The sequence below is a fragment of the Diuraphis noxia genome, unplaced genomic scaffold (genome assembly GCF_037042655.1).
Source record: "Diuraphis noxia isolate RWA-SAM2 unplaced genomic scaffold, SU_Dnox_SAM2 contig0001, whole genome shotgun sequence".
Classification (NCBI taxonomy): domain Eukaryota; kingdom Metazoa; phylum Arthropoda; class Insecta; order Hemiptera; family Aphididae; genus Diuraphis; species Diuraphis noxia.
Genome location: NW_028301711.1, coordinates 59,588,821 through 59,602,072, shown reverse-complemented (window position 1 = coordinate 59,602,072; position 13,252 = coordinate 59,588,821). Strand labels below are relative to the sequence as shown.

Sequence of the window (13,252 nt, the reverse complement as noted above, 5' to 3'; positions counted from 1 at the left end):
TAATATAATTAACTGTAAAGAAATTAATAATTGTCATTAGTAAAATCATGCGAATAAAACATTTTATATAATATATTTTTTAGGAAAAGAATAGCAGGTTCTTTTGGGTTTTGTATTGACTACAAATGTATTAATGATTAAATTAACGTTAATCGAAAAACATTTGTTTTTTGTAATGGGCACATAGTGTTTAATAAAAATTATTTTACAATATGAATTCTCTCAAGTGGTTTTTAATAATTAAACATTTTCAACTAATATTGTAATTTTATAAATATTAAAAATTATTAATTATACCATACACATTATGTATACATTTTTAAATGTAAAAGAACGTGAACTATGTATAATTACTAACTACTGGCTAAAAAATATATAAATATAACGTCGGAGTTAAAAAATATTTATCCCCCAAGAAAGTTATCTAACTCTACTAATAACATTAAACCTATTTAAAATTTTTTATAAAACTGAATCTTTTGATTTTAATTTAAAAATTAGAAAATACGATCGGGAAAACCTGAAGTTGACGCACCGTCGTTGATACCTCCTGTCTGTTTGACAATTGGCCGATTATTGTTAGCACGTTGAGATGTGTACTCAAAATTAGATGTTTGAATTCTGGACATGACATTTGTTAATTTATCTGGCATGGGATCTGTCCAAAGAAAATCATGGTCTAAAGCTAAGTTGGCAGTACATCTCTTTTCCGGGTCTAAAAAAAGTAATTGTTCAAGGAGGTTGCATCCTTGAGGGTTAGAAATACGACGCATAAGACGATTCCACATCTGTAAATAAACGTTAAGTGGTCTAAGTCTAAGAAACAAAGTTTAAATGATTTAAAATATTTACTATTCCCGGTTGAGGATTTTCTGGTAGTACTATATTTCTATACAAATCGTACTTCACAACACTTGGCCAAACTTCTGGCGTGATTTTTCCACGTAAAAATGATATCCATTTTAATTGATCCACCTCCGACGAACCCTGCATTATTGGACAACGAGTCCAAAGTTCAGCTATAATGCATCCAGCTCCCCACATATCAATAGCTGGTCCGTAATTACGTTCGCCGAGCAGTAACTCGGGAGGGCGATACCAGAGTGTTACTACGCGATTAGTATAACTACATGGAATATAGATTGACATAATTGGTAAACCAGCATAGAAATAATAATGATAAATTGTACAAATAACGAGTTTTTGATAAAATTGGAAAATAATAATTGTGCCATTATTTATTAAACATTGGAAATATATTCTATCTTTGGGTAAAAAACTAAAAAGGTATAGGTATGTAATATGACAATATAGTATAACGGTAATGTATACCACCGCTTGGTTGTTTGTTGTATAATGAATATTATCCTGCTTTGGATGAATGAGTACCTATATTATCTAATATTAAATGAATGATTTTTTACTCACTTATTGGGCTTATCTGTTGTAGGTTCATTAAATTCACGGGCTAGACCAAAGTCTGCCAATTTCAGAATTCCTTGTTTTGTAACCAATATGTTTGATGTTTTCAAGTCACGGTGTAAAATCTATTTAGGTAGGTATACATTATTAGTTTAATTTTATATAAATTTATATAATTTTCATTATCTGGACAATAAATTCACCTTATTCGTGTGTATATAGAACAGGCCATTGAATATTTGACGGGTAATATCCTTAATTTCAGATAAGTTGAATCGTACAGTAGTATTTCTTAGTAACCCAGCTAGATCGTGTTCACAAAATTCAAATACAAAAAAAAAATGATGATCGATATTCATTTTCTTTACATGCTATTAAACATTAATTGTATTACATTAATTTCAAATAAGTATAACATTTTATCAATCTCTAATAACATTTACCTTTTCTATGACAAATTTCAATCAATTCGACAACATTTTCATTTTTTAAACGTTGTAGGATTCGAGATTCTCTCAAAGCAGTGATTGGAAACTGAAGTTAAAAATATATAACACTCATAATTAATATTACAAAATATTCAATAGGTATCACTAAAAATATATCTATTGTGTTTTGTTTTATTTAGATTCTAAATTTGTATACTTACTTTTATTTACTTCATGATAAAATATTTTTTATTAAATTGTTCAAAATATAAAATTTCAGAGAATTAATCATTGAAAATAAACATGTTTTTGACTAAAATAAGTTTAACAGTCAATTATTTTAGGAACATACTTATTGACAAATTTATGTGAAATTAATTATATTTTTTATTTATTATATTGGTTTGTTTTTATTACGTAACTAGTAGATTATATATTTTATAATATTTCAATGTAATTGGTTTGTTGACCATAATGAACTGAATTTAATAAAATTAGAACAAATTAAGACAGATTGCTTCCTAAACATAATGGATTCTCATAAGACTAGATTACTAGAATAAAATAAATATATTTAAATATTTATAAATAACTATTATTTCTCAACTAAAATATTTTTATTTTTATATCAAGCAGAAACAACAGACAATATTTATTGATTATTTGACTTATTTTAGATATTGGTAATTTATTTTCTTAAAATATATCATAATACTATGATATTTGTAGTATTAAATGTCTTGGAAAATGTTAATGTAAATTCAAAAATAGGGCATTTTATGATACTGATTTTAAATATTGTAGCTAAAAAAAAATTAACTTCTTTTTAGCTGAGTTAATTTAGTATTATTTTTCTACTTAAATTTTAACCTATCGATTTCAATTTTTTCTTTGTTAATATTTAAATATTAATTGGATGTAATTGAATTTATTTAATAACTCACTAAAATGTAGGTAAGTTTATTTAAGTCAAAGTAACTGTTATTTTTGTGACTTATACATAACAAAAAGATTATTGACTCCTGAAATTATTTTCTTTTATTAGGTATACTTAAGAATTTAGATTATATATTATGAAATACAAACAGACATTAACTTACTCCTTGTGTTTCACGCTCAGTAATAATTTTTTTGAGAGCCACAAAATTTTTATTTATTTTATGTTGTCCTTTGTGCACTTCACTGAAAATAATATAAAATATTATACATTTATGCATTTCAATATTTACTTAAATTAATAAATAGTATAAATAATTATTAATTGTAGGTAAACATAATAAACTAAGTAAAACTTCACCTAATTAGTAACCTCAACAGTAAATGTTATTTATTTAGATATGTAAATAATATAATATGATAATAGCACATTGATATTGGTCAATTTAATGTGTAGGTATATAATGTAGGTAGGTAGTAGACTAGGACAAAGAAGGTACCTACAGTGTATAGAACTATTGCCTATTATGTTAGTAAAATTGTATGTGTAGTTAGAAATATGTATGAATTTTATTAGATATACCAATCAAAAATGACATACACAAAATATCAAATTTATTTTATTGATTAAAGTATATCCAAAATTTTTACAGTTAATAATATTTTATTATTGAATTATGAACTTAATGTTAATTAGCAAGCAGGTAATATTTTGCATTATTTTATAATATAATTTCATAATTAAATTAACAGCTACTTATAAAATGTATAAATATTATCCTGAAATACCAATATAAAAACATAAGCTATATAAATACTAAACTACCTCAGATATGGTTTTTCTGACACAATTGAATCCAATAAATCATTGTGTGATGTTCTTATAAGTTATAAGTAGGAACCTATAAAGCCATAGAGGTCAATAAGTGCAGTTTTTAATATTTCAAATATAATACACACAAGTCACAAATTAATATTTATGTGTATTGTATATCATATATTAATATATTATGTATATTTTATATTGTATAGTTTTTAATTGTACATTGTATGTGGTAAATTGTATTTCTGTACAATTATAGGAAAACATAGATTATGGAACAAGCCGTAAATGATCAAACTCGGATTATAATATTATATTCTACTCAGTTGATTTTTAATGAGAAGGTATATGTGATATTTAGAATTTGCCATATTTTTGTCTTTCTAGAAGTATAAAAATTGCAAATTGTCCCAGCACCGTTAAATTATTAATCGACAAATTACTGCAAGAATACACATAAGTACCTAATTTCAAAAGTTAAGGACAGATGAATTTATCGTTTTGAAAATATTCTTTCGGATAATCTTTGAAGGTTATAGGTACTTCGAAAATATTGTTTAAAAACTGGTTGTTCAGAGTAACAAATTCACAGGTTTCAAATATAAATAATTTTAAAATGTATTATGATATTTATAAATATTATGTAAATTTTAATAATTTTTTAGATTAAATCACCTTAACCTGACATACATCATTCGAGATAAGCATCTGTCTCATCGTTAGAGTAAAAGAGTACATTTTTACAAAAATCAATTGAGTATTTGGATCACAGGCTAGATAACAATTGTTTGAACTCATTATCGAATAAACTATACGAATCACACTGATAGTATGATAAAAGTCATTACTCATTATTGTTTCAGAAAATAAAACGGTTCTAAAATCATTTTTAGGTTTGGTTACGTATTACTTAAAATGTATTCCAATCACTGAAAATATTTCAAAAGCATTACACATACTTTCATGCAATGGATGTAAATGAAAATGGACATCAAAGTGTGACCAAATATTTAACGAAATTAAACAAATTTTAATTTTGGTATCCGTTTATTATGAGCATAAAATTTCAATTTAATTCGTAATAAACTCATCATCGTATGCAGTATGCATTAAATGCTGTACTTTAACATGTATACCTAGATCGTACAGAAAAACACATAGCATCAGGACCTGATTTAAGGTTTTGGTGACCCCAGGGCCAACATAAGATTGAAATATAAGAATTTTTAGTTAATCTACATGCTTTAACACTTTAACTTTAAAATTATATTACTGATGGATTATTCCCTTATCATGCTATTAATTTCTTATCTAAAATAGAATATTTTTTTTGCAAATAACTAGAAAAATTTTAAAAAAAAAGGTTATCATTTTGTTGGGGCCCCGCGGGACCCCCTTAAATCCGGCCCTGCTTAGCCTAGGTATCAATATTCAATAGTGTTGTCTGAGTCTGAGTGAAATTTTTTACAAATTTAAATGGAAGCCTTCTTAATTATTTACAATACTAGTACCTACTGTCATATGAAATGTTAGGAGTTATGACTATAGTAGGTATTTTACATTAGAAACTGATCTTAAACTGTTAATATACTTTTGATGATAATAAAAGGTATTCCATTCTGAGCTGATCAATTACAACGATGAGCCTATGTTTTATCTTCATTTGATTTTAAAATAAAATGTATAAAATCTTAAAACAATTTCATGATTGAAAATTTGGAATCGAAAATCAAAATGAATAATACATTTATCTTAATTTTACTCAGGAACAATCGTTTTTCAAATTGAATTATTCTAAAACAATAAATTGTATCAACTAGAAACATGATTCTTTTTAAAGTATTAAATTCGGTCAAAACGTGTAAATGGAACATTGATTTTTCTAATAATTTAAAATTATAATTGTACAATTTACGAGAAAATCAGCTTCGATGGAACAATGATGCTTAATATAGGGTTACCGAATTACCGTGTTATCGAACTCAGAAATTTTGAAACAGTATAAATAAACTTCATTCATGTTATACGGGTTCTTTTACTATAAATTAGTTAGATTTTAATTTTGGTGGCCAAGAATTATACTTATAGATATAGAAATTTAAAATATTACATAGCATACTAGAATTGTCAGAATGTAAGGCAATATTTATTAAAATCTATTATAGAAATTCCATAATGGAATAAATCTCACTTAAAAAAAAACACGGACTAGAGTGCATTCAGGTTTTTACCTCTTCAGAATAAGCACTTTTTTAATCGTAATTATTGCAACTACAAAATGATTAGAATTATTTTTAATAAACATATGAATTCGTTATTTCAGTTTATCAAAACGATAATACGATTTGTCATTTCCGAAGTAGATGAAATCAGATGTCGTAAAATGATAAACTGGTTTTGAATTTCAATTGTATTTTAATACTCATGGTATAAGACAGGGGCACTATCTAACCCAAAATCGCATGGTTATGCTGAATCAGCAGTTAAACTTGAAATGTTCAACAGCACAATATCAATTAGGTAAATAAATTTCTTTTGATGTATCATAATACGAGTACAGTTTATTAAACAACACTAGAAACGCCACTTCAGCTAATTTTAAGCCATTCGGCTCATTTACAAGTTGACATATAACTACCAAATACAAGTGAAGTAGTTATTGAATCACAATTATCGTAGATAAACAATGGTAGTAATAGGATAATATCGTTTGGTGTAGGCAATAAATTTGATAAAAAGGGTAAAATTATCAAATGATTAGTAGTAAGTACATAATGTAGAACTTAATGACCGAACTATTTGGAAAGATACGAATATAATGATCAATTACCCAGTCATTTTTTTATTGTAGTCGTCTATTAATTATCGAAACCCCTAAATGGATCTATTTCACTTACACCTGTTAGTAAAACAAATGGAAATTTCGAAGACGCTCAAACAAATATGTATAGATGCGGTAGATAAATTGGGACACGATAATTTATGACCTGGTGAAAAAAAGGTGGTTCCAAACTTCAAACTCACATACCTACCTATATTTTGTCTGTTTTTTGTTATACTTATTGGTATTTGAATAATTAACTTTTAAAAATATTTATTTGATTAATGCATACATGGTTATATTTATTTAAGATTAAGAAGAATACCAAATATAGAGCGTCAATTTTTGTCATGCGATAAATTTGAATTTTGACGGTGTTGTAGATTATAACGTTTAATAACAATATTAATAATCAATAAACAATTTTTTTTAAATTAATCGTAAGTCAGAAATTTAAATCATGCACATTTAAAAATAATAATGATGGCAATAAAAAGCAAAAAAAATTATATTATATTTACCCGTAAGTTCCTTGGCCAATTTTGATCAAAAATGTGTATTTCATGTCAACATTCTTGCTCCCGAACAGGTCCTGGTTTTCGAATTCATCCATATATTTTTTCATCATGGAGTCTTGGTGTGAGGCATCATCCACTGTCGGCAACGGTGTCTCTGGTGGTGTTGGAGTCGTCTCATAGGTACCCATCATAAACTTTGTAAAGTCAGTTGAAAAATCATTATTTCTCGCCATGACACAAGATGAGTGTATCTCGAATAAGAGACAATGCAGACGACGTTTCGCTAACAACTATACACTGTCAATATGTCACGATTCCAGAACGTGTTTGGGAGCTAACAGCGCACCTTGTGGCGAGTGGTTGAAAATAAGTGGGGGCTATCACAATATTGTACCACATATGCCCAAGGAACCGGTTTTAAAATGAAGAAACATTAGATTAGGACTATTAAAATTAAACCCTAAAATTATTATTATAATTTTTAAATCGTTCGTATTCAGTTTTAAAAATTTTAATAAAATTTTCATATGTAATAATGAACATTAATTTTATTTCATATTACAGTTTTTATATTTATACTGTGATTTTATCTGTTAACGCTGGTTCGTTTAGAGTCATAGCAATCCATATTAAATGGAATTTCATTTATTTCTAACAAGTTACAACAGTTATATAGGCCGTAAACCAAATGTCAAATAAACAACCCCCATTTTTATGGCTCGTAATAGTTACCGATATTAATGGAAACTTAATTATTCAAATAGATAAATAAAATAATTCACAATTACGATAGTGTCGTAAGCATTAAAAGAGGCTTCATCCATAATATATGCCACCCGAAATAGAAAAGTTAGTGGTAGAAATAAAGATGTCACGTTTCGTAAACATCGAAAAGGAATTATTAGTTTGTTTTTTTTTTTTTTTTTTGGTAATTTAATTAATTAAAATATGACAGTAGGAGCATTGGTGAACGTGTCCTTCAAGTGAATAGGCGAGGCTTTGAGTTGGCCACGCTTCGTCATAATATGGTGACAAAGGAGCGATGCCACCGGTTACCAATCCGTTACCCCATGGCCCATGCCCAACTTGCGTTAATGGACAGTGTTATATTACTCAAAAACATTATCAGATTCACCCAGATATATATAAAATAGATAGCCGACTGTATAATATTAAATTCCCATAGGAACATTGTAGTCGGACCAACATATGCCAATAGGACAATGCTTACATAATTAATCAATAGATACCTATACTGCTAATAAATAATAATTTAAATGATGAAAAAACGAATTTATTTTCATATTCTATAATCAAATACAAATTAAATTACATTAAGTAGTAATAAGTATAAAATATACTACGGTACCAAGTGAGTAAGATGCCAGTTTTTTGTTCCGCCACACCTGTACTATACTTCGGTCCACGAGAGATCAGTGCCGTCACATGCATGCAGAACAACCGGTAGTGATGGAATCGTGGTGTGTAGTCGTGGAAGATGCACAGAATCAGACGAGTTTTGGTCAAATATCGGTAATAATCTCTTGTGGCTGGATTATAATCGAAGGCAAAGTAATACCCATTTTTTAAAACTAGAATTTACATGTATGGGTACCACATAATAGTTATAATTTTAATATATTCTATGTAGGTACTTTGTTTAGAACTATCGGCGCCAAGGAGACACTGCTGAGTATACTAAATATACTCTATATAAAGCATTTTTAATAATCTAATAATTGTTCATTGTTATAATATGAATTTTAGATTCCCTTTAAAAAATACTGAAAAAAACAGACAGATAAAAATATATTTAAATGTCTAAATTGTGAAAATATATCTATTCTAATAGGCCCTATAAGATTCTATTAATTACATTATCAACAAAAAAATTTTTAACACTAAGTTTAAAATCATCCTTAAAAATTTATTCTTCAGGTATTATGAATCCATTACACCAAAGACATAAACTTTCTAAACTAATTTAATTTTCAAATCAGTAGGTAGTCTCTAATTAGTATAACAGTATTGTTTTAAAATTTTGTTACATTATTTACTGTTTTATGTAATATTATTATAATATTTATTATAATTTATATTGCAATGTATAATGTATTTATTAATATCTTGTATGTATTTATTTTCACAATTTGTATAAAAAAATGTTTTAAATAGTTAAAATATAAAATAATTAGTAATTACACAATTCATTTTGACTTTTTGATATTAATTTTGTTATCATTATTAAATATTCATAACAACCATGTGATTTTGTAAAAATTACCCTGTAGGCATATTATGGCGGCTGATTTCAATATTACCTTAGTCGGCCAACTAGTTATTTTATATGTCTATGGATTCACCTTGTTACACCTAATACGTCAATTTTACATAAAAATTTGACAATTTCCCGAGGAAAGACAGACAAAACCGTAAGCCTACACGTAACCATGTAGTAATCCGTCATTATTCCCCGTTGTTTGTGATGTACACAGGGACGTCATTTCAGGTTTTTTTTCGGGTGTGCGAAGTTTCAAGCAGGCCATTTTGAAATTTCACCAGGCCATATAAAAATAGATATACATACGTATATGTATATTATCATGCATTCAATTATTTCCATACATTATAGACCGGTTATTACAATTTGATTTTAATCATATAAATAATTGTGCATTCGAGGCTGGTGCATTATGTTAGGCTTCAGCAAGGCGCAGGCTAATTGTAACATTCTAAAAGTAAGGGGTGCAACCGCACACACTGCCACCCACCAAATGACGCCCCTGCGGATGTACAACATACGGTTACATCATCGTTTTCATCGGGAAATGAAAATTATCGAAAAAACTTATAAATAAATTAACCTATATTTTGCAATTTGCTGAAGTAATACAACTTATACATAAAAAAAATTTTAAATTGGGAAATTCCTAAAATGGTTTTAACCTAAAATTACCACTTATCTCTTCGTATCATAGACATAATAATATATGGACTGCGCTCAGAGAGAGAAAACCGGGACCGATATAAACTGAGAGAGATAGCGATTGTTGGGGGCAAGCATGGAAGAAACTATTGAATATTTTTATTTAAGCCATGAAATAATCATTATCTAGTTTCTAGTATCACCAATGTCCAAAACAACAGTCAAGTGTCAACAAGTATAAACTAAAAAGTAAGAACGGCAAGAACAAGTTTTCATTATTATTTTTAAAATATTGTTTAAAAAATAATAATTATTATTTTTTAAGTTAAATAACAGTAAATAACACTATAATAACACAATAAGTCGCTTGTTCGCGTATATATATGGATTATATAATCGTCAGTCGATGTAAAAACATGGAGTGACTATTATAATTTATAACTATTATAATACCAATATAATAATTATAATATTTACTATTATTACACATTTATTAATAATAAACATATTCATGGTGTATAAAATATAGACGTATTTCTTCCATGACTGCCCCCAACTATCACCATCTCTCTCAAACAATTTCGACGACCTGACATGATAGACTGGGGGTGAGGAAAGCGCAGTCCATATATTATTATGTCTATGCTTCGTATGTATAAAATAAATTACTCCCAACTGAACACTAGACAATATTTATCTAATACATACAAAGAGATAAGTGGAAATTTTAGGATTAAACCATTTTAGGGTTATGAACGGTATGATGTTTACTTATTACTACAATAAATTGCAAAATACATTAATTATTTCAAAATTAAATTGGTGCGTACGCTTTATTTTGTGTTGTGCGTAAAATACCATAACACGGTATTACCCCTATAATACCATACTACAGCCCTATCTAGCGAAGAGTCTAGCTCGATAAAACACTGCGTATTAACCATTCCTATGCGAGCTTTTTTAAATTTTACTATATTATGCACCGAGTAGGTTTTATTTCGTTTACTGAAGGGGTGAGAGCGGTGGGGTTGTTGCGGTGGAATGATAACATTCACATTTGAGGAGGATGCTACACTACTATCTACGACACCTGTACCTTATAAAAAATAATTATTATTATTATTGATGTTAATAAATTTTAATAATATTAGTACTACTCACTTAATGACTGCTGTCTGACTGGGAAACCCATAGCGCGCGAAATTGTATTCATCTCTATATTTAATGAGACCTAATAAAGGATAATAATAATTGCAGAATCGAAGGTTGTTCTTGTCAATTATAACTTATGTATAGTAATATTCAATTATTTATCCCTTAATATTTAACTGTATTCATTATATTATAATATTATACTTTTTTTATAGAATAATTCTTAATCGGTAATATAAACTAATTATAATATTATTATAAAAATTATATTCTATATTTCTATACCATACATAATATGTATGTAATGAGCAAAATCAATGACAGGCTTTTTTTGCTCTAGAAACCTAGTGATCATAAGATAAGTACTGTTCCAGCGGGTTGTAACATCTTGAAAAAATTTTCGTTCAAGCCGTTTTTCTTATTTTTGATAACTATTGATTAATTTGTTAGCTGAAATGCTATGTTTAAAATGGCCAACTATTTGTCTAACTTTTTTAATAATTCTTCATGATCTTTTTGCTTCCATAAAACATCAGTTATTACCTGTAAATTAAAATAATAATATCACAAATAATTAATAAATTATATATCATTTGATTGAATTGACAATTTTGAAAAAAATAATAAATTATATATAAATATATAAATATATTAATTATATTATTATTATTATTTATAAAATTATTTTTCGGTAGTCCTTTCCCAATTTTCTATGATCTAAATAGTAAATATCTAATATATATTATAGAAAAAATAGAAAAAAAGCCTTCACAATATTTGGAGCATTGTCTCGTAAAAAACACGGATTTGTTTTTCTTAATTCCCCACTTTTCCAATGTTTCAATAGGTAGTAAATGTATAAATATCTTCACCCAGGTGATATATAGGCTTAAAAGGAATGGTTTTTAATAATATATTCTCTCTGATAAAATTGTTGTTTAAGTTGTCTATAAAGTGGCAAGTTAATGACAGATAATCTGTATTATTGTTTGAAGACCATAGATCTGTTGTAAATGATGTAAATTCCATATTTTCAATGACGTCACAAATTTTCGAGATACCTTTAAATACAATTTAGGAATAATATTTCTTGAAATTGTTGTCCGATCAGGTATGGGGTGTATCGAGGTTCTAAGAATTTAACTAAGTTTTTGAAACATACAATTTAAATTATTGGAAAAAATTTAATTGCAAACCGTGGTTTAAAGTTTAAAGTTTACAACTTTAATCATAGTAAAGTAAAACTAAGGGTAAACCAAACCAAGATATCACCTTGTTTTTCAACCTGATGAAAAGGCAACTGGTTTTTAGCTATCATTTTGGCAATCAAATCAGTAATATGTAAGGATCTTGAGCTATAATTATGCTAATGGAGTTTTGCTTTCCAACATGAAACTTATTGTGGGCTGATGTACTTTTGAATGTTAAGTTTTATTTAGCAATGAACTTGGCTTGGATACTTCTTGACATGTTTTAGCTGTTTGTACAACAGTTAAATCTACTTCTTCCAACAAAAGTAATTATTAATTAACTACTTATTATTTATTACATATCAAATTAACAAAGTACCAAGTTTCATTCAGAACCATTATGTTATGTTCCTATAACTACTATACAGAAATTAATCATTATTACTAATAAACTAATTAAAATATATTAAATAATAATTAATAAGTGTTCACCGAATTAATGATTAATTTAGATAGGTCAAGTACAACAGTTTCTAAATCACTTTTAGGTAGCAATTTTATTTTCTTCTTATTAGCGTTACCTTTCATAAATTCATTTTTATGCTCAAGCATAAGATGCAACTTTAGTAAGTTTTGAGGTGTAAAAGTCCGAGAATTACGTCCACCCCTAGATATTTTCTTGTTGCAAATAGAACATTGTGCTTTAGATACATCATCAGAGCACTTCGTAAAAAATTTCCATACTACAGAAGTCATGTTGGTTTTTACTTTTTACTTTTAACTTAATAGTTTTATAATTTATATTTAGTCCAAGTCTTAGGGCCAGTTATACCGTCTCTGATTAAAGTTAACCGGAGTTTAATCGGCCGAATTTGCACGGTTAAATATCTGTTATCAGCTGGTTAAGCGTAATCGAAGTTTAACCGTAGACGGTACAACTGGCCCTTAATACTTCACACTTAACAGTTAACATGAATAGGTACAATATGATAATATGATATTAAACAAGCTTATCAGATTTACTTACATCAATATA

General features: G+C 27.4%; 1 pseudogene; it reads right to left on the bottom strand.

The window, feature by feature from the left end:
• Positions 1–478: 478 nt before the first annotated feature.
• LOC149061062 (cyclin-dependent kinase 9-like) lies at positions 479–7,326 on the bottom strand (annotated as a pseudogene).
• Between the last annotated feature and the right edge of the window lie 5,926 nt (positions 7,327–13,252).